General features: G+C 41.4%; 1 long non-coding RNA gene across 2 annotated transcripts; it reads right to left on the bottom strand.

Moving 5' to 3' along the window:
* Window positions 1-1,997: 1,997 nt before the first annotated feature.
* LOC120524945 lies at window positions 1,998-20,676 on the bottom strand. 2 transcript variants are annotated; one of them, XR_005632868.1, is made up of 3 exons: window positions 20,517-20,676; window positions 11,179-11,288; window positions 1,998-2,036 (listed from the first exon to the last, which is right to left on the bottom strand). It is a non-coding gene; the product is annotated as an uncharacterized LOC120524945 (long non-coding RNA). The 2 variants fall into 2 exon arrangements; XR_005632869.1 differs by lacking the exon at window positions 1,998-2,036 and adding an exon at window positions 3,075-3,141.
* Between the last annotated feature and the right edge of the window lie 1,764 nt (window positions 20,677-22,440).

The raw sequence follows: 22,440 nt of genomic DNA on the forward strand, positions 1-22,440 counted from the left end.
TTTCTGTGGTGGTGATCTGCACCACCTGATCAGGGCACCATGCAGTCCCTACATTGAAGGATTGAAGTCCACATGACCGTCATCATCAAATTCTTCCACGTGAAGCCTGAAAAGCATGAGGACTGATTGAGATCATTGATGTTAGGTAGAATGCCTAGAGGGGGCTGGGTGGTCTCGTGGCCTCGGAACCCCTGCAGATTTTTTTTTGCTTATTCTGTCCTCCTGGCCATCGGACCTTACTTTATTCTATGTTACTTAGTATTGCCTAATCGTATTTTTATATTGTTTCTTCATCTTGTAAAGCACTACGAGCTACATCATTCGTATGAAAACATGCTCTAGAAATAAATGTTGTTGTTGTTTTCCTTTGGTAGACGCCATTTTGTGCAACTGTCATTAGAGTCACATAATGTGTTTCTAGGAGTGTGGCCACCAAGGTCATCAGCAAGACAGGATAAAAGGTCAGTGGTTGCACTAAACTTTATCCGATCTGTGGATAAATCAGTGAAACTCTCATTGAAATTTTCTCTCTATTATTGATTGTGCTGAATAGTCACAACATTCATTTCTGGAATCTTCCATTAGTAAATAGGCAGTGAACTTGGTGTATACAAATTTTTGACAACCTGAAAATCTGATATACCGTATTAAGATACACAACAGCATGTATTTCTATAGCACATTTTCATACAAATAATGTAGCTCAAAGTGCTTTACATGATGAAGAAAAAGAGGAAAAAGACAAAGTAAGAATTAAAATCAGAGAACACTAATTAACATAGAATACAATTTAGGACGGATGGCCAGGGAGGACAGAAAAAAAAAAAAAAAAAACTCCAGACGGCTGGGGAAAAAAATAAAATCTGCAGGGGTTCCAGGCCATGAGACCACCCAGCCCCGTCTAGGCATTCTACCTAACATAAAAGCTGAAACCAACATAGGAAGAAACAAATAACACTAGGGAACAACAAACTTCATCTTGAGTGACAAACGCTCTGATATTGTGGATTGAGCAGATGGTGACACTACGTTGTGCGCATACCCTGGCATGGAAACAGTAAACAGGAGTAAAAGGTTAGTGTTTAAAGACCATTATTATACTGTGATGGCATCAAATTTTGTGATCATGTCAGACTAGCCAGATTATTTTAGGGTTCTAAATTACATTTCCATGTTTAATGGAACAGTTTTTGGTAACATTATGATTTTGCTGTCGCTGTCACTGTCACTGTTAGCTGCTGGATAAGACAACATGTCAATTACAGATGTACCTTTAAAAGCAGTCATAACATCACAGGAAAATGGCCAGTGTTACATTAATGCTACCAGTTTTTATACGTAAAGAATCATTCCACTAAATAATCATTTCAAGGTATTGCATTGTAGGTCGCTTTATTAAACAACAATTAAAACAACATTCATTTCTATTGTAAATTTTCATACTGTGGCAGTAGGGGGCGCTAGTGCTCCCTTGAACCCTCAGGTATAACTCCGGACACCAGGTAAAAGTCCAAGACTTTTTATTTTTATTCTTTCACAGTGCACCAAGCACCCTCCACACTACTCATATATTAAATACAATAAACAATACTCTTTTAAACTCTCCTCCTCGCCCAGACACTTTGCTCCTCTACCTCCCAGCTCAGCTCAGTGTCTGGACTGAGCCATCGTCCTTTTATAGCCCCTGACCCGGAGGTGTTCCTGTCCCAGCAGTCCACAGTTCCTTATTCCTTCCGGGTCAGGGCAATCAGTCTTTTATTTCACCCCGGGAGCACGCCATTCCTTCCCGTCATGTGATCGTGATGTACTCCCGGGTCATAAGGCACAACAGAGCCCATAAGTCCTCCCACAGCGACTCCTGGTGGTCCCCAAGGTATCCAGCAAGGCTGTGTATAAACACTACAGAGTCCATAAGGCCCTGCTGGACCTCGGGGCACGATCCTGCTGTCGGGAGAGCTCCTCCTGGCGGCCTGGGGGTGAGGACCAGCATGGGAAGCCGGCAGTCCTCCACAATACAAAGAATGTAGCTCAAAGTGCTTCACAAATAGACAAAGAGATAGTTACAAGAAAAAACAAAACAAATACACATTAGAGAAGAATAATAATGACCAAATAATACACAAAAAACAAATAATGCATGATAGATATATGATTAAGAGAATTACAGTCCTTAAATAAAAAATTGTTTTTTGAAATCTCTAAATGCAAGTCCGATGAGGAGGTCAGGCGGTCAGGTGTCTGGTGGTATCCATTAAGAACTGACCGACCACATCTTCAAAGTAACTAAAAATTTATGATTGGATCCAAAACATTTGCAGTAATATCATTAAATCATATACATAAAATAAATATATTGCGGTGGATGGCTGGGGACCCTATCCAGCTGGGACGTCTGCAAGGACCGGGAGAGGGACAATACGAGGAGGATTATGGAGCCCTGGATTGCAGCACTTCCGCCACACCAGGAAATGCTGCCAGAAGATCATTATAAAAGGGGTCGTCTCACTCCATTAGAGAAGCCGGGGTCGGGAGGAAGAAGACAGAGCTTGTGAGGAGAGGAGTGGAAGCAGCTGAAGAAAAAGACAGAAAAGAGAGGAAAAGGACAGAGAGCATTTGTGGGTTTTGTGCAATGTGTGATGTGTGCACTCTGAAAAACAAAATAAAAGTGTGTGATTTTGGACTTCGTTGTGCCTTAGTGTCTGCCTATAGCTGGGCTGGTCTTTTACAATATGTAAATACATAATATATTTACATGATAGGAGAGAACAGGAGAGCAAACAAAGAATCTTTATAAATTAGGATTCACTTTTAAAAACTTTGAAAAATACAATATGTTGATAAAAAGAACAAAAAAAGGTATAAGGTGTAGCCTTAAAGAGAATCCTACAGCAAACAAGTCCCAATATGAAATCCAGTGATCAGAAACCTACAGACAAAACTCAGCAAAACCAGAAAAATCCAAAGAAAATAGCAATACTTACGAAGAACCCCAAACAAACGCAATAATTTCCGGATCTGAGCTCCTGAAATAGCCAGAGGGAGGGATCTGACATGGTGATGTCACAGTGGCTCCACCTCACAAACCACAAGGACTGGAGGAACATTTAAAACTGTGGTTCTCAAACTGTGGGGCGGGCCCCCCTAGGGGGGCACAAAGTAGCAAAAATGTGATGTGAATAAAAGAAAAAACAAGGATCAAAAATATGAAAAATACATCTATTGAAACCAAAACAAATTAACTTAAACTACATTCTGATACTAGAAACATAAATATAGAGTTAGATAAATGTCAATAAAAGTTAAGTAGGTATAATAAAATATGCATCTATGATATATCATTAATTTAAAAAGAACAAATTGGTATTAGTGGTCTCCTTTCAAAAAAAACGTTAGGGGGCCGTGATTAAAACTGTTATGAAAACTCGAGTTGCAAATACTTAAAGGTTGAGAAACGCTGATTTAAAAGGACATTACATAGTAACAATAGAAAATAAATACAAACACCACACATACTGTAATAAATCAAAAATAACAATAAAGTATACACATTTAGAATAATACATAACAGTGAGGTCTTACTGTGTAGCATTATGTTTTTATGTAGCAACTTTCAACACCAGATCAAGTATCAAGTTGCTTTCATATTACAGGCGTATGGGTACATTTTGGGCTGTTACTTAAGGGGTACTGAGGAAGGCAACATGTGGTGGTATTGCCCCGGTCATCATATGCTGTAATTCTAGGTAAAGATTGGCCCCACAGAAACATTGATATGGATTCTCTAAACCTGCCTGGCTCGACGAGACTAGCACTGGACAGCACTGGTCCCCGCCCAGAGGAGACACCCAGCCATGCAAGAGAGCAGGTAAAGGAGCATCCATTCAGTATGACAACAGGGAGCTGGTGCCAGGAGAAGGCGACAACACTGACTCAGTGATGTTGCCTCCGATCCTTGACCCCAGAGTCAGCTGTTGCAGACCCCCCCGTCCTTATTGCATCAGTACAACTTTGGTTTCATTCACTGCCCATATCCTTCAAGCGAGAGCAGTGGAACAATGATGATGAACGATGCAATGGCCTCAGTTAACGTTTTTCCCACCCTCTGTCCTCTTCATGTAGAACAATGATCTGTTGTATCAGGTAACCGAGCATCAGGGAGTCAGCTCCTTGCCCGCAGATCATATCAGCATGAGATATGCAAGTTGGCATATGCTCACCTTTTGAGGTTGCACCTAGGTTCTGAAAAAACCCTTGACCAGATTACAGCACGCTTTATTGGCCAGGCGTCCATGAGGAGGTACACCACGTTTGCAGGTCCTATTCAGATTATTAAGTCACTCAAATACCCAGGCAAGAGTGCACACACAAGATTGACAGCCATTTCAACTTATCGGCATGAACATTACTGGTCCAATCGAACCATCAGAATGGGATCACAAATACATCCTCGTCCTAGTTGACTACACCACCTGATATCCAGATTTCATGCCTCTACAGATGGCTAATTGGCTAATTCTAAACCTATCAAACAGAATCTAGTAGGGGTCTTTTCATGAGTTGGTATCCCCAGAGGGACCCCATCTATGTTCGAACCTTCTGGCAGGTCACCAAACTTTTCCATATCAAACACCTTAGAATTCTCATTTACCACCCCCAAATGGACTGTCTGGTTTATTGTTTTAATCAGATGCATAAATAAATTCTGAGGAAGATGGTATGGATGGAAGAGGCAGGGAACAACTCTTACCACTCATTTTGTTTTGCCTTCTGCAAGGTCCCACAGGCATCCACGAGGTTCCCCCCTTTTGAGCTCCGGTATGGTCAACAACCTCAACGGTTACTCGATTTAATTAGAGAGGGTTGGAAGGAGGAGGCATCCCCACCCAATCAGAACATCCTTGAATATATCTCCAGCTTATGCAATCATTTCACACAATTCCACCCCTTGGTTAGGGAGCATCTCAGGAGAGCCCAGCATGCATAAGCCCGACTATACGATTGGGGCTCCCAGCTCTGAGAGTTTTCCCCAGGGGACAGAGTAATGATATTAATCCCCATATCCCATTCTAAACTCCTGGCTTATTGACAGGAATCGTACAAGGTACAAAAGTGTAAAGGATTAATAAATTACCTGGTCTGCCAGCCCAATCACTGTCTGAGGAAGCATTTGTATCACGTGAACCTCCTGAAACCCTGGGTTGACCGTGACCCCAGTGACGCAGCGGTCACTCCAGTTCTGTCACTTTTCACAGAGGCTTAACATTTAAATTATGGGGACACCCTTCACTCCCAACAGAAAAAGGAATTGGGAATCACCATCTCTGTAATCTCTGGAGTTGTTGACCCCCAAGAAGGGCCAAACCACGCTGAATGCTCAATATATTGTGACAGAACCAGGGAAGGTGGTCTGAAATGACCCTTCTGCCTTTCAGAGGCCAGAAATCCAAAAGTGGAGTTAGAGGTGGGTCAGATTCTGGACCTTGAGGTAATCGAGGCTAGTCACAGCCCATGGTCTAGCCCGATCATACTGGTACCAAAACCTGATGAAAGGTGCCACTTTTGCAATTACTTCTGCCAGCTCAATCAAGTCTCTTGGTTTGATGCCTATACCATGCCAAGGGTAGAGGATTTTGGGAACACCCGATACCTGTCTACCCTGGACATGATGAAAGGCTATTCACAAATCCCCCTGACAGACACTACAAAAGAAAAAAACATGTTCAGTACCCTAGTAGCCACTGGCAGGATTGTATCTTGTCCTTTGAGCTACATGGAGCCCCATTGACTTTGCATTGTCTGGTTGACAGACCAGTATGGCCTCATAAAGCCTATAGTACTGTCTACTTGGATGACACAGTCATCTATTTTAGCACCTGGACAGACCATCTGTTACATGTTTCAAACGTCCTTTGTACAATCCATGATGCTGGCTTACGGATCAATCCACAGAAATACTTTTTCAGGTTGACAGTTGTGAGGCTAAATAATTGGGCTATGTGGTGAGTAAAGGATGGATCAAACCACAGTAGACCAAGATTGCCACCATTTGCAACTGGCTCTGGCCATAGACAAAGAGGCACATCCAGGTGTTTCTCGGATTTGCAGACTAGTACCGCCAGTTTATACCCTGCTTCTCTGAGTGTACTGTGCCTCTAACCCAATTCACTAGGAAGAAGGTGCCCAATATGCTGATGTTGACCCCACTACTGAGGCTGCATTCAGTGAGGTAAAGACAGCCCTGATGTCACCTCCTGTATTTCTCTCCTTTTCATTCTCCAGACTGACCTCTTGGACACCAGCCTTGGTGCCATATTGTGCCAGGACATCAATGGAGCCAACTGTCCCATCATTTATCTCAACCAGAAACTGTTGGTCTGGGAGATGCGGTATGTGGTGACTAAAGGGGAGGCTCTCACCATCAAGTGGGCCATTACTCAACTCCAGTACTGTCTCCTGGGTAGAGTTCTCGTTGGTGATAGACCACACCCCCCTACAGTGCCTCTGTTCTCAGAGGGATTCAAACCCAAGATTATTGTCCTACCCGGAAAGGTATTCTCTCCACCAATGCTGATGCCATCTTCCAGACCCATGACATCGCGGTTCGATGTGCCACCCCAGGGGCTGAGCCTCAGGGCGCATGTCATGCATGTGCGTATGTGGATTTGCCACTGGGCTCTGTCAAGGTATGACCTGCCGGACCAGGAGGGGGTACTGCCACTAATACTATGGTCTCCATCTCTTCCTGTAGCACTGAGAAACCACCCCGCGAGGGCACCAGACTCCGCCCCTTCCGCTCCTGTGAAAATATGGTCATCAGATTCCTGGAAAGAGGTGTCATTGAAGCTCTGATCGTGACTGACTGTAGTTCTTCAGTTGAAAACCAAGAGCCAGAGCTAGTTTTCCTGAAATAATGAGCGTTATTTTTGCTAATTTTGCCCCAAATCAATATACATCTGGCTGTCATTACCTCACACTGCCACTATAAATAATATATATATTATATAATATATATATATATATATATATATTTTTTTTTTTCTCTTGAGTTTCTTTAAACATTTTATTTCCCCTTGGGGACACATAAAGTATATCTAATCTAATCTATTCTAATAACTAAATAAATATACCTACATATTTACTGTGTATACAGCATACAATATATTTATTATTTTAATTTCAGACCCACATCGAGACACACAGATATAATATTTACAGTATATACGTGTAATATGTAGACTAGTGGAGTACATACTGTACGAAAAATTAAAAGGACTATGACAATCCCTAAAAAAACCAGCAGGTGGCAGCAAAAGGCTTGCATATTTCAGCTTTTTAGCTCCCTCTGAGCCTAAAACCGGCTTAAATCCAATTCAAGGTCACACATATGCACTGAAATGGCTGCTTCCATCAACATTCTGTGCCATTGGAACCTGTATGCACTGCTTTTCACTAATTGTCAGTTCTTGAATACAACTAAGAGGGCAATCACCATAGCAAAAGGCAAATTAAAACGAAAATCTTACAAAAAGGTTAGGCTATGGGAAAAATACACACTTCTAAATTTCTTTTAAATGTAAATATACTAAAGAACTTTTATGAAGGTGTGATAAGATGAGAAAATGGTTTAACTAATTAAGCAACGTAAGAGTTGCTTATTTATTAGTAAAACTGGTTGGAATAGAAACATGCAGCCACTGTGGTACCCCAGGAATGAATTTGAGGAACCCTGGTCTAGCCTAATCAATACGTTGTCAAAGATTTCTCCAGGGGTTTATACCATTCAGTACTTGTTCATTTCAAATACTAACTTGTTTTCAGTGTACATCATCTATTCTTTTAAACATCAAATATGGAGCGAAGTTAGGACTCGGCCACATCAAACCTTACTTAATGCAGTGAAGTCTGGACTCTGCCACATCAAACCGAACTTAATGCAGCGAGGTCAGGACTCGGCAACGTAAAAACCATACTTAATGCAGCGAAGTTTGGACTTGGCCACATCAAACCGCACTTAATGGAGCAAAGTCTGGACTTGGCCACATCAAACCGTACTTAACTGAGTGAAATCCAGAGTCGGCCACATCAGACTGTACTTAATGGAGTGAAATCTGGAGTCCGCCACATCAAACTGTACTTAATGGAGCAAAGTCTGGACTTGGCCACGTCAAATCGTACTTAATGCAGGGAAGTCCGGACTTGGCCACGGCAAACCGTACTTAATGGACCGAAATTCGGACTCAGCCATGTCAAACTGTAGTTACCCTTTCATTCCTTACCCATTCTCCACTCAAGTACCCATAAAAACAAACAAGTTGGTCCAAGATAAAAGGCTTGGTATGTGAAAAAAATGAATATATTGGAAATGAATGAAATGTAATACACATAAATCCCCTTATTCCCCAATCCTGATGCAGATGTAAATAAATACAGTAATAGAAAAAAAAAGAAAAAAAAAACAGACACGGCCCTGACCTCCCTTGTCCTCCCTTGCCTTAACCAGAAAAAATATATAATTCACAAAATGACAAACATTGATACGCACAAAAAGTCCAATGAAATCACGGAAACTGTAGCAACTGAGAAACGGATAAAAGCCAGCCAAGTCCCAAATGATGAAATGACAGAAAACCACAATACAAACAGCGCTATTTCAAAGTATGAAACCAAACAGCCTCACTGATGATTCCAGAAAGCAGTCCGACAGCCATGGGGTGTGCTTGATGAACAGTCCTAAATCCCTTTACTGCCGTGTGTAATGGGACAAACAGTCATGATCTGTGGATGCCTTTGATGTAATAATAGCAGTGGATTGCGGTTGTTTGATGCTTCCTTTTTTTCTTATTGAAATGTGCGGCCCGTACTTATACGGTATGCAACCCAGAAGTAACAGGAACCGCCACCTCCTCAAGGGTCAAGAGTCGTGCTTGCAGATGAAGCGAGCAAACTCCTCTTTAGGTATTTTATACATGGAAAAGATCAAACAAACACAAAACTTATATAAACACTAAACAAACACGACTTGAATTTTATGTAGCCCTGCTACAAAGCAAAGGGGCTTCAATGAAGTACTGAGGAAAGAGTCTGAATGCTTGTGTCAATGAGATATTTCAGCCTTTCCATCCATTGTCCAATCTGCTATATCCGATCTACATGGTCACGGGGTCTGCTGGAGCCAATCCCAGCCAACACAGGGAGCAAGGCAGGAAACAAACCCCAGGCCGGGCATCAGCCCAACGCAGGGCACACACACACACACTCACACACCAAGCACATACTAGAGACAATTTAGGATCACCAATGCACCTAACCTGCATGTCTTTGGACTGTGGGAGGAAACCGGAGTACCCGGAGGAAACCCACGGAGACACGGGGAGAACATGCAGACTCCACGCAGGGAGGACTTGGGAAGCAAACCTGGGTCTCCTAACAGCGAGGCAGCAGTGCTACCACTGCACCACTGTGCCGCCTTCAGCTTTTTATTTTTAATAAACTGATTTCTAGAATCCTGCTTTCTCTTTGGCATTCTGGTATATTGAGTGTTAAGTGATGAGGGGAAAAATGAAATGATATTAGTAAAAGACTTCAACAAAATGTGAAAAAGTGAAGGGATTTGTTGAATCCACAGTATATTAACAAATATGATGCCCCAGAATCCTCACAGGTGCAGCCAATTGGAAGTCACCTGTCTGACTTTTGTATAAATGCTCCAGTTTGAGGAAGGGCAAACTTGTGGTGAGTCACTATCGTAGGCTAACCTACACAATGAAGACAAAAGAACACTGCAAGCAACTTGGTGAAAAGCACGAGTCAGGGGACGGAGATAAGAAAACATCAAAGTCACTAAATATCCAGTTAAATCAGTCATGAAGAAATGGAAACCGCACTCCCTTATCCTGGCGAATTGGAGCTGGGAGGTAGTGGAGCAACGCTTTATTGGAGGAGGGTAGTGCAGTAGGAAGAAAGTATTTTGGAGAGAAAACCAGTGTTTTGTGCTTGTATAACATGTTTGAGGTAATTTGACTAATAAATCTACCTTTATTTGACTGGACTGTGCTTGTGTGTTTGTGTTAGGGTTTGGGCTTCCTGGCACCCGGGTATCCATCACAAGTTATACTGATGGAAATTCAAACATTGAGTCTATAAAATTTCATGTACATAGGGCTGGACAATTAGAACAAAATGAATAGTTGACAATTATTACCTTTCGATATTATAATTGTGATTATTCATTTCAATTAACAGTACAATGAAATAAGCATCCTGTCTTGCCAACGGCATATACTGTGTCTTATTTACACACTGTACAGTGGACCTCCATTTTGTGAAAAACCACCTAAGAATTAGTAATATGAAATTGAAAAATGCTGGAAAAATTTAAAATGTAACATTTAATAATGTTTCTTTTTATTTTTTACAATAAACATATGGCACACTTATAAAACTGGTTTTGATAAAATAAATTACTGACATTCAAATATTTATAATATAAAATTTAAGTACAGGGTGATTCTAAAGGGTGGAGCACCGAGTTGGTGATATATTTCTGTCTTTAAAATGAAGCAAAAAAAAAAATGAAATAAAAACCACAGTATTCCTGGACAAATATACGAACAAGTGAGGCCATGGCGCTCTTCTGTCAAGACTGTTGGCAGGCGGCAGAACAATTACAGTGAAACAATGAACGGGAATTTGCTGCCATAACCCCTACAATGCTTGCGGATACCTTTGCCAATATGGAGCGACGTGTCGATCTGTGTTTGCAAGAAGAAGGTGATTATTTCGGCCAATTTGATTGGATCATTTACACATCTGTCAAGGTATGCACTGAATTTATTTCATGCCTATCGCTTCATTATTACGTGAGTAACACGTCATAACTTGGGACCCCGCTCATTAGAATCTCCCTGTATAGCACAACCACTGCTTCTTTTTTTTCCAAAATAAACGTCATTTCTGAAAAACCAAACATAACCATCACTCAGCATTCAAAAATGTAAAGTGTAGAAAATTTTAAATAATAAAATCATAAACGACAGTAATAAAAGATTAAGAAGTTATTGTGAACCCATCCTGACGGTTCTGCACGTAAACACATTAAATGCCACAATGTGAACATGTTGCAAGCTCAATAAGTATTTAGATAGTGACATGCTAATATACTGTGGAGGAAATTTTTACCTTAAATAAATATCTATTAATAATCAACCTGAAGAACCAGTCAGGAGGAAGCTTGTCCATTGTGTCTTTTATTTCTCTTCATGAAGAGGGATGCACTCCATCACAGCAGCCTATAAAGGAATGGTAATAAATTAAAGACAGACAGCTATATTTATAGATAACTGAATTAGCATAACAGTGCTGAATTAATTCTTACATGTCATCCGCTGATTGCTTTGCTGGCTTGCACCATCTAAATATTAACTCTGAATGGTGCAAAGACACAAGGTGTTCAAGCAGAGAGCATCAACGAGCAAACATACTCCAAAAGTAAAGTCTCATTTCTACTACATTCTTGGTCCTTACAATACTTTTCACAACTTCTTGAGTTCCTCTGGGCGTAGGGCTGCCAACCATTCTCATTTTCCCCGAACATTTTTTCTGTCCCCCCTGGCCATTGAACCTTACTCTTATTCGATGTTAATGTTGATTTATTTTTTATAATTATGTCTTTCATTTTTCTATTCTTTAATATGTAAAGCACTTTGAGCTACTGTTTGTATGAAAATGTGCTATATAAATAAATGTTGTTGAAAATGTTGTTGAACATGTCCTCATTTTTTATGCGCCATAAAATTTTGAAAATGTCCAGAATTTTGCCTTCTAAAATTTGAAAATCTCTTTATCCGTATCATTGGTAAAATTTGAAAGCCGTACAACAATCAGCATTTGCGGAAGTAGTGTGCATACTTTTTCCTAGAATGTTCACTTCCGTTCCGGTAGTAAACAATGCAGAAATTGACAAGAATAGAAATAACCTTTTGAGTTCTTGGCTTTTGTCTTTCCAACTTGGCTTTTTCACTTCATCTTATGTTCTTAGTGAGCAGACAATTCATTATAAATGTTGTTTCTTTCCTTCATTATTTGTAATCCTAATTTCATTGTAACTAAGTAAATTTATTCAAAATCAAAATTACAATTTCACGTTTTGTATGTGAGATCTTACTTTTGATTTTTCTTTCATCAGCTGGGTTAAACAAGAAATTTTATACATCCAGGTACAGTCCATCGTATTTAAGTGTGAGTAAGTACTGCTTTGTAATAGCTTATTGCAAAATATTGTTATTACCGCCTGTTGTTCCAAAATGGATTTAAAATTGTAAATGAATGAGTTAACTATTAAAGGTTTACAACAGTTAAGCTATCCAAATAAGAATGGAAGGAATGAAGTCGGTTAATTTAAGAGGCTTGATATATTCAAAATATTTAAGGGGTTACTAGTTTGCCGGTGGCTGTGATTGTGGCCGGTTACAAAAAGGTTAAAAAAAAAGACATTATAAAGGCATATTATGGCATCATAGGGATAGGTGTCCTCAAAAGTCTTTATTTTTCGACCTAAATGTCCTCATTTCCAGAGAAGGAGAGTTGGCAGCCCTATATGTGCGAGACATCTGTCAAGTCTTACTGGGTACACGATAGTCAGCCAACTTCTTGAACGATCGCCCAGAACCTTCTTGTTCTTTGTGGTTCACTTGACCTTTAACTGGTTTCCTGATACACTTGAATAGGTTTCTGACATTTATTAACCCTTTTATACTACTTCAAAGACAGATGCTATATTTTAATGTGCAATAACTATATTACCCTAAAATTACCATACAACCCCTAAGTCTCATTTTTCTTCTGCAATGTTCTGCTGCCAGACACAGTCCTTGACAAATGGCATCCCCATTTTTGAGGACAGTATTATAAGGAGAAGCGCACCTACTTAAAGAAGCTGCATTGCAAGCATCTGCTTTTCAGCATGTATCCCTCCACAAAATAATGAACCATTATGCTCAGGCATGCTTCCATATGTCTGCTTAACCACAAATTGGTTGTGGATGCTTAAGCCAACACTTGGCTCAGATCAATTTTAATATGGAGTAAAGTAAAGTCAACATAATTTCCGATGAATAATTGCCGGAGGTGAAGACTTCTCTTGCCCCAGGTGTTGGGCATTTTTTAAAAACTTCATTACACACAGCTTTAACTGGAGCCGTGTCTTTTGAAAAATAAACTGTGATAGCTTATTTACTCTGAATCTGCTTTCGATAACCTGCTGGATACGGACATGTGTTATAGCATAAACAGATAATTAATGGTCATCTAGGTTGTGGACCTAAAATAACTGGGACATGGTGCTGGTTGCTTAGCAGTCGTAAACTTTTCATACTGCATTGTGGGGTAGAATTTTAAATGGCTGTATAAATGATCATGCACGGAGGTTTAACAGTTCACATAGTGCACTTTTGAAAACAACATATTTCCAAATCGCAGATGATCCTCTTAACATTGTTACTTAAATATATTAAAACTGCCAAGTGATTTAGGCTCAACACTAATTATACTTTTCAGTTCTTCTGGAAGCTGCTGCAAAAAGAAATATACTGATGTAGTTTAGTATTTAGCAGATAGTTAAACCTAAGATGTTAGTGGCTCTGATTTGCCATGGCATTTGCGTTGTGCTCGATTACAACACTCATTTGCTGTTTAAAGCAGTCTATAACCAGGAAACTGTGAGGTCATCGGAGTGTAAAACAGACAGGCAGTGTGGTGAAGTGGTTAAGGCTTTGGACTTCAAACACTCAGGTTGTGGGTTCAAAATCCATCAATGACACTGTGTGACTATCAGCAAGTCACTTGACTGCTCTCCAATTAGAAAAACCAAAAAAAATGTAACCAATTGTATCATAAACTAGCCATCCCCTGCTGCTCTGCCCACGTATTAGTGAAACACGACAGTGAGTTGGGCCCCACCCGGCTCCCCACTCCTGACATCACTCTTCCCCCTCCACTTGGCCCGCAGCCTCTGTCTCGGATTATCGCGAATAAATCGCTCCTGCAAGCGAACTATGATTCTTAGTGCGATGAGAGAAGTTTCAAAATCAACTGGAATTTCGAAACAAATGATTGAAAAAAAAACAACTTAAATCCGTTAAGTAGTTCTCTCGTTCGCTAGTTAAGTGGAGGTAAGGAACACCCTGAGGCTGGCATGTAAATGATAAGGGCCCCGCCCCCTCACCTCAGTCTATAGCCACTCTCTCGGATTCGCACAAATAAATCGGTACCGCAAGCAAACTATGATACTTAGCCCAATAAAAAGAAGTTGCAAAATCAACTGAAATGTTCAAGCAAATTATAGAAAAAAAACTTGATCTAAATCCATTAATATAGTTCTCTCGTGAAAAGCATACAGACAGACAATGGATGTTATATATATATATATATATATATAGTCACAGATGTCTGGGGTTCTTACCCGGTCGGATGCCTGAAAGGACCAGAAGGAGGCATTAATAGCTTTCGAGTCAGGAGGGGACAACCACCCTGGAGTAGGAGAGGACCACGGGAGAAGAAAGAAAAGCTTCTAATCCGTTGGGACCCGTGGCCACCGCCAGGGGGCGATGTAAACCTCGTGAGACTTGGAAAACTGTCACTTCTGCCAAACCAGGCAATATGGCGGATGAACCTGCCAGGGACGCCCAGAGTGCTTCCGGGGCAAAGGGCAGCTCTTCCGCCACACCAGGAAGTGCTGCCGGAAGGCCGTCATCAGCCACCTGGAGCACATCCGGGCGGGAATAAAAGGGGCTGCCATCTTACACTCGAGGAGCTAGAGTCGGGAGTGGGAGTAGGACGAAGCTCCCAGGAGGAGATTGGCGGCTAAGGACTGAGGAAGAGAAGGATTATTGTGGTGATTTAATAGCTGTGTGCATTGTGTGTGGTTTGGGACTTTATTCCTGTGATTATTTGGTGGAAAATAAACGTGTGACTTTTATAAAGATGTGGTTTCCAACTGGTGGTGTCCGGGCTAGTCTCACAATGGCGCCCAAACAGGGACCTTCCGCTTGTTCCAAAGCTGGGGACTAAACAAATAAAATTTTTGTGAGCTGCCCAGTACCCCAGTCGGCCACACACACACACCACAGGGAGGCGGTCTGTACACACACCGCAGACATTCCGCGAATCACCCTGCGGCCATCGGAGATTCTCCAGCGGGCCGTCTTCCACCTGAGGGGGGTGTGGAATGCCAACCAAGGCAAGAGACAGGCGGATGCGTCAACGTTCATCGTCACCGGGAAAGCAGCGGTATGAACAACCATAGACGCAGCCGGAGGAACATACCTGACACCGCGTCACTGGGACGGCATCGCTTGAGGAAAGAGAGGATCCTGTATTTGAACTGTTTCTCACATGGCAAACGCTTGAAACCTTTCCTGTACGGACCTCGCGGTTCAGAAAGAGTTTCATCCCAAGAGCTCTAAACGCACTCAATCAGTCCATCAACTGCTCCTTGTAGAACTGTTTGTACTTATAAGTACAATCACCTCACTGAAAACTTGCACTACAGTTATAATATTGCACAACCTGAGCCACTTTATAAAGCACGTATTTACATATGATGACAATATAATTTTTAAGATGAAATGCAGCAAAATATGTTTATTATATTATACAGATAAAACTTTAACTTCATTTAAATAATCTATATTGTTAATAATTAAACGTTGTTCCTGCCTCGCACTGTATGCCTCACTGGGACTGGCGTGAAGGATACAATAATTGAACATGTACTACTAAGATATTTCAATGTTCCTTAAAAGTTTTGAAGAATCGGCGTTATAAGCTTACAGATGGCTTAACGTCTATTACAGAGCTGATTGTGTGGCGATCAGTTACTTGGAGAAAGAAAAGAAAGGACAGGAATTGGAGGTTAGTACGTTTGAAAGAGACAATACTAAAGTTTGTACCTGCACAAGGCCGCCAAGCCAATACATATTGAATATAGAACAGAAAGAGAAAATAACGACACAGCTAAAAACACAGCGGCAAATTTCGACAAAAGTTAAACGCTTGTGTCTTGAGCATGAGGCGGCTATGTAGTGTCCGCAACGAACATGGCAATCCATCGTGCATAAGATACTATATTGACATTGGCGGGCGAAGGGGCTACCGATTCTTTCTCTGCCCAGGGCCGCCACGAGCCTAGAGCCGCTACTGAGTACTGCTGCAGTAAATTATTTCATTGAAGGTCGCGCACAATCACTGCGTCACCGTGTTCCCATGTTTAATAACATGCTTTAACTCCTATCATCATGAAAATTATATCATGTATATATCTGAGTATTTTAGTTATTCAGAGAGCTGTAATATCATGAATGTAATGGATTCTGTGTCCTGTCAGAGGGAGTGAAAGCCGGTTTAAGAAGCACGTAGTGATTCACACACATAGAGCACATAGAAGATTACATAAAAAACAAAGCATGTAACGTGCTACTTTATTTAAGATGTGATTTGAGAAACTAGTTAAACAATTTTAAGATGAAGTTTATGATGTTCTACTTGAATGACAACATAAACTACGTGATTAAAGTGGAAACTGAGAGATTGAAGTTGACATTTCGTGCTTTTTTTGTGTCTTTTTTTTTTCTTTGTACCCTAAGAAGCTTTCATATGACACTCAGACGGTGGGCTACAACTCACCTTTTCACGTCGACTTTGATATCTGACAACTTCTTTTTTATTTCAGGCACTGTGCGACTTTGTGAACTTGAGCTTTCGAGTTTCTCCAACACGCTGGGTCACTCGATCAGCTTCCTTTTGTCGTTTATATCACTGTTTAAACCAACAAATAGTACGTTTTTCTTTGCCTCCACTTGGTATTTGCTGAAATTCTTCCATTTTCCCTCTTGCTCTTCCCATTGTCTTTTCACAGAACGCTGAGCTAAAAGGCTATTTATATTGATTTGCATATTCAAAGTGGCGTAATTCTAGGAGGAGCTGGGGCGGGACAACACACGCGTGCACGAGCGTTACTTTTCACACTGACCGGGATTTATGTAGCGGAAGAACGCAGAAGTTGCTGAACGCATAGATTCCTGCATCTGGATTTTTCTGTGCGTAAGCACATTCAGATTTTGTGCTTACATCATGTTATAGTTCGAATTCTGCGCACTGCGTTTTGCATGAGGCCCCTGGTCACACAACAAAAAGTAACACCACCACCAGAAGTTGCCATTCAGTTTAATTTGGCTACTGTAAACAGCAGACCTCTTCATGAAGCGGAATTCTAATAATGCTTTATGCCAAATCTTTTGCCTTTATTTTTCTTGCCTCTGACAAACGGATATTTCCCAGCTTGGACCCCAACCCTCATTATGCCAAATTTCTCTTTTTCTTTTAAGACAATATTAACACAGTATATATAAATACACATACACATGGAAATACAGCATAAAGACAAATAAAGTACCAGTCAGTCAGTACCATCTATCACAAATTTCTATATATGTGTATATTCATACACACACCTATAAATATATACACACAGACAAATATACACACATTTATTTGCATGTCTGATCACAATCTGATATTTGGGCAGTTACCTACAGGGTAACGCTTGTGGTTGGTCTGCCGGTCTGCTGACATCCGCCATGCCCTCTCAGTTGCGAGAAGTATATATATATATATATATATATATATATATATACTGCTCAAAAGAATTAAAGGAACACTTTTTAATCAGAGTATAGCATAAAGTCAATGAAACTTATGGGATATTAATCTGCTCAGTTAAGTAGCAGAGGGGGTTGTTAATCAGTTTCAGCTGCTGTGGTGTTAATGAAATTAACAACAGATGCACTAGAGGGGCAACAATGAGATGACCCCCAAAACAGGAATGGTTTAACAGGTGGAGGCCACTGACATTTTTCCCTCCTCATCTTTTCTGACTGTTTCTTCACTAGTTTTGCATTTGGCTACAGTCAGTGTCACTACTGGTAGCATGAGGCGATACCTGGACCCTACAGAGGTTGCACAGGTAGTCCAACTTCTCCAGGATGGCACATCAATACGTGTCATTGCCAGAAGGTTTGCTGTGTCTCCCTGCACAGTCTCAAGGGCATGGAGGAGATTCTAGGAGACAAGCAGTCACTCTAGGAGAGCTGGAGAGGGCCATAGAAGGTCCATAACCCATCAGCAGGACCAGTATCTGCTCCTTTGGGCAAGGAGGAACAGGATGAGCACTGCCAGAGCCCTACAAAATGACCTCCAGCAGGCCACTGGTGTGAATGTCTCTGACCAAACAACCAGAAAGACTTCATGAGGGTGACCCAAGGGCCCCATGTTCTCTAATGGGCCCTGAGCTCACTGCCCAGCAGCATGCAGCTCGATTGGCATTCGCCATAGAATACCAGAATTGGCAGATGCACCACTGGTGCCCTGTGCTTTTTACAGATGAGAGCAGGTTCACCCTGAGCACGTGACAGAAGTGAAAGGGTCTGGAGAAGCCATGGAGAACATTATGCTGCCTGTAACATCATTCAGCATGAGCAGTTTGGTGGTGGGTTAATGATTGTCTGGGGAGGCATATCCATGGAGGGTCACACAGACCGCTACAGGCTTGACAAAGGCACCTTGGCTGCCATTAGGTATCAGGATGAAATCCTTGGACCCATTGTCAGACCCTGTGCTGGTACAGTAGCTCCTGGTGCACGACAATTCCTGGCCTCATGTGGTGAGAGTATGCAGGCAGTTCCTGGAGGATGAAGGAATTGATACCATTGACTGGCCACCACACTTTCCTGACCTAAATCCAATAGAACACCTCTGGGACATTATGTTTTGGTCCATCCAATGCCACCAGGTTGCACCTCAGACTGTCCAGGAGCTCAGTGATGCCCTGGTCCAGATCTGGGAGGAGATCCCCCACAACACCATCTGTCATCTCATTAGAAGCATGCACCGATGTTGTCAGGCATGTATACAAGAACACAGGGGCCATACAAAGTGCTGTGTACAATTTTGAGTTGCTGCAATTAAATTTTGGCAAAATGGACTAGCCTGCCACATCATTTTTTCACTCTGATTTTTGGGGCGTCTTTGAATTCAGGGCTCTGTAGGTTGATCATTTTCATTTCCATCAAACGATGTGGCATCCTTTCGTTCCTAACACATTACCCAGTCTATATCAGTATAGATATCCAGGAGGATTTCTTTTTCCCATTGAGATCTGATGTGTTTTCAAAGTGTTCCTTTAATTTTTTTGAGCAGTTATATATATTTATTCAGAAAAAAAATCTTATTTTTTCCTTTTCCTCACAACTAGTTGTCCTTCCAGTACCACTGGGTATCATTTCATAATCAGTTTCATATTACACATTAGTATTGTTTTTAATGTCTATTTTGTGTTTCATTGATTTTAGTTATTCTTATGAGCCATTATATTTTTTGTGGATAATGTTCAGAGAATGCATTTTACTGTGAAGTCTGTATAGCAATACGTATTGAATGTGAGTTAGTGTAAGTGCATTGTCTCAAGCATGGTAAGGATATATACGGTGGGGTTTGAGGTGTGTGGAGACCATTATTTAACACACTTTCCCTGCCACTATGTGCACAACAGTCATTTGTTTGTCACTTTGAAAGGCAGGGTGTGATTTTAATTCTAGTTGGAGTCTTTTTTGGCATTGACTATTTGAGTTTTTCAAATGATGACAACGTGATTTGAATCCAGCACAATGTTGTTATCAGTGTGACTATTTTGCTCTTGGATTGAGTAAGTTTTCTCCCACAACCGTGAAAATGTTTATGTTAGGTGGATGTGCATGAGGTGGCCCAGTGATGAACTGTTGCTTCTTCCAGGGCTAATCCCTGCTATACACCCACTGCTGCCAGGATAGGATCTGGTCCCCCATGACCTTGAATTGGATTAAGGAGGCTTGAGAGTGTTATACATATTATCTAAAAAAATGCAACCTTCAGCAGTAGTTAATTCTGCTGTTTCACAGATTCAGAGGACTGGGTGGTCTTTATACAACTGGATTTTCAACATCTGTGGTGGGCAGGCACCCTGCCCGGGGTTTGTTTCCTGCCTTGTGCTCTGTGTTGGCTGGGATTGGCTCCAGCAGACCCCTGTGACCCTGTAGTTAGGATATAGTGGGTTAGATAATGGATGGATGGATTTTTAACATTCTCCTAATATTTGTGCAAGTTTGCCGTCAACATTCTAATTCATGTATGCTAGATGAATTGCCCGATTTTATTTAAGCAAGTACATATATTTGGTGGATCCCACCCAGGGCTGGTTCCCGCCTTGAGGATGATGTTAGCCAGTTAAACACCTACTCATGCAATATAAAATACAGATTTCGAAAACTAATGAACCCCTTTTCAGTAGCTACACTGGATTAAACAAGTTCAGTTAATGAAAGGATTGACCTTAAAATAATCACACTAATAAAAAATATCTGCGTTCATTTGCCTGACATTCTGATGAGGACTAATGTACCCTTTGCAACTCATCTTATGAAACTTACCAAAGTATGCCCACTGATAACTCTCAAGAACTTGACCCTCTTCAGTCTCTGCCTTCTTCCTTCTGATTCAGAGAAAACACTCTCTGAGGAAGTACAGAGCTTGCCACCTTCCCATAGTTCCCTCCTTCTCAGCGGCCTCTGAACGAAAGGTAGGCCGGCCTGAAAAGCCCACTGCTCGGCAACTCCACCTCAGTTGGGTGTCCACTGTTTACATGATCAGAGCTGGCATGTGCTTTCAAGCACTTAAGACACCCCACCCCCAAAGTCTTCCTGCCCCCTTCAATGCCGCCCACCTGTCAACAAGCATTTAAAATGAGGGGAGGGGCCTCAGCAGAGCAGAGAAGAAGAGATGGTGGGGGGGGGTGCTTTTTTTTCCTTCTTTTTCATGAATCAATGCTTTGTACACACCCTCCCAACTCATTCACAAGCTTTTACACACTTTCATACCCCGCCTCTGGTGGGCAAGGCCCTCAGGATAAACACAAGTGCTCAGTCTAAGCCCCGGCTAACAGGCCTCCACAGGGATATACTGTATAACGTACCAAAAACGACTCCACTGCCAGGTCCTAACGCATGGAATTCAGTTCAAATAAATCATTGCAATCACAACAACCATCCCTTTTTTAGAAACAGCCATCAGGACTGAAACATGCCATTAAATACAACTGTTCATAGCCAAATTGGACTGTATGGCAAGTTTTCAACAGTCCATTCAGCATCATAAAGAGAGAAGAGAGAATGAAGCTTGCTGGTACATGCTCCAGCCACCCTGGCATGTCTGCAGTCCTACATAAAAACAGACAGCTTTCTTTTTCAGATATCTTGTCACGGAACAAAATGAGGCAACTTGCCGTCATTTGATTTGCAATTTTCCTTTTGATCACCAGGTGTGCTTGCCAGCCACACGCTATGTTTGTCTGATTGGCAGACTGTCAAACTTGAAGGAGATGAGCCCACTGAGGCAGCTGTGCTGAGAATCAAAACAACAAACTTAAAAAAAAAAAAAAAAGTGGGTTGCACTTCCTTTCTTACATTTATTTGGCTGGCTTGTGCAGCCATAGATATTTAAACATTTCACATCTTGGCAGATGAACAAAGATGCAACTTTAGGAACTGCTCCTCCAAAAACAGTCTGAAAAAAGAAAAATATATATATATATATATATATATATATATATATATATATATATATATGCAGTAGGGGCAGTAGTGTTCCCTTGAACCCTCAGGTACCACGCCAAACACCTGGTAAAAGTGCTACAATTATTCTTTTATTATAACAATGTGCACTAAGCACCCTCCACTCCACACTATTCATAAACCACAATAATAAATCAATAATCAACAATCAACAATCCTCCACTCCCAGACGCGTTGCCCTCCTACCACCCAGCTCAGCTCGCGTCTGGGAGTTCCCTCAGTCCTTTTATATTCCCTGACCCGAAGTGTTCCCAGTCCCCAGTCCATGTGATCTTGTATCACTTCCGGTCAGGTAAAAAGTACTTTTCTTCATCCCGGAAGTCTGTCGCTCTTCCTATGATGAACTTCATGGTCATAGTGTACAAATAAGTCTTTGGTCCTCCCTGCAGCTCCCTCTTGCGGCCCCTGTGGTATCCAGCAGGGCTGAGGATAAAAACTACATAGTCCATGACTCCCTGCTGGTCTTAGGGGCACCTCCATACTGCAGGGAGGGCTCATCTGGCGGCTTGGGGGACTTGGCAGGGATAAACTGCCGGGCACAGTCCACAATATATATATATATATATATATATATATATATATATATATATATATATATATATATACACACATATTAATTATCCTTTCGGCTACTTGCGAAGAAGGCTGTGTACTAAGCCCCATCCTCTACTCCCTCTTCACTCACAAGTGTACCTGCATATACCAGCAATGTTATGGTAACATT

The sequence above is a fragment of the Polypterus senegalus genome, chromosome 3 (genome assembly GCF_016835505.1).
Source record: "Polypterus senegalus isolate Bchr_013 chromosome 3, ASM1683550v1, whole genome shotgun sequence".
NCBI lineage: Eukaryota > Metazoa > Chordata > Cladistia > Polypteriformes > Polypteridae > Polypterus > Polypterus senegalus.